At 34.2% G+C, this 977-nt stretch overlaps 1 protein-coding gene across 1 annotated transcript in view; it reads right to left on the bottom strand.

Annotated features, from left to right (window-relative positions):
- Positions 1-526: 526 nt before the first annotated feature.
- LOC119581945 (G2/mitotic-specific cyclin-B3-like) overlaps positions 527-977 on the bottom strand; it is a gene marked incomplete in the record, with an annotated part of 6,386 nt that continues 5,935 nt past the window's right edge. Inside the window, 1 exon segment of the mRNA XM_037930117.1 lies at positions 527-977.

Raw genomic sequence — 977 nt, 5'->3', positions numbered from 1 at the left:
GGGTGAATTAGGGGACTGACCATAACTTCTATTTAGGACTTCCCTGAAGCTTGACTAGCAAAGCCTCAAAGTTCAAATTATGAATTTAAAGCTGTTCTTGTAGGAGTGACCATTGTTAGTGCTTGATGTCCATGGTCAAATTTAATTTACTCCTGTGTGCTGGATAACTAGAGCAGAAGGTAAAGGAACAGCTTTAATCCACTCTGATAATGGTTATATGTAACAAAAGGGCCCATCGATTCATTCAAATAACTAATGTGATATTCTTGTAAAGCAAAGGCTAGTTAAATTGTAAAGCAAAATATTGCTGTGCAGTAGATTTAAAACAGGCCACAGGTCTGATATCTGATAGAGTGCAAAGATAATTGTAAGAGACTAATAAAATTGATTTTTGACAAGCCAGCCAGGGTGTGCCTGTATTCATGAGGTGCCCACATCTACACTTCTCAGAGTTTGCTATATAGATGGTTACAACTGGTTCTTCAAATTTGTTAGCTACTTGGGTATAGATCAAGCAAAGCAAGGAGTATGTAGAAACTTTATATGCCATTTTGTACATGATGCTTTCAACTTCAGTACAAAATAAAAAGTGTTAACACATTTTCTAAGACTGGATCAAGCTACCTTTTGCAAATGTGTTTAACAAACTTTTATTTTACACTAATATGAACAAACTAGGCTTTACATGTATCACTGGAAGTCTGTAGAGAAAAACTACAATAGGTGCTTACTTTGTTTAATAGATATTTACTCCACATATCAAATGCAGAACACTTGACAACTTTGTACCATATTAAACCTTATTCAAAATAACTTTTTAACAGCTAAACAAAGCCATGTATAATTAAGGTAAGACTACACAGTCATTCATTCACTTGGAAAATAGCATCTATTTACATATTGTCCAACTTGTTCACAGGTGTAAGTGCTTACAATAAAAGACAGAAGATACCAATAATTGGTACACGAAATGAAGT

Source organism: Penaeus monodon, chromosome 15 (assembly GCF_015228065.2).
Source record: "Penaeus monodon isolate SGIC_2016 chromosome 15, NSTDA_Pmon_1, whole genome shotgun sequence".
NCBI lineage: Eukaryota > Metazoa > Arthropoda > Malacostraca > Decapoda > Penaeidae > Penaeus > Penaeus monodon.
This window is presented reverse-complemented; position numbering and strand designations above follow the sequence as displayed.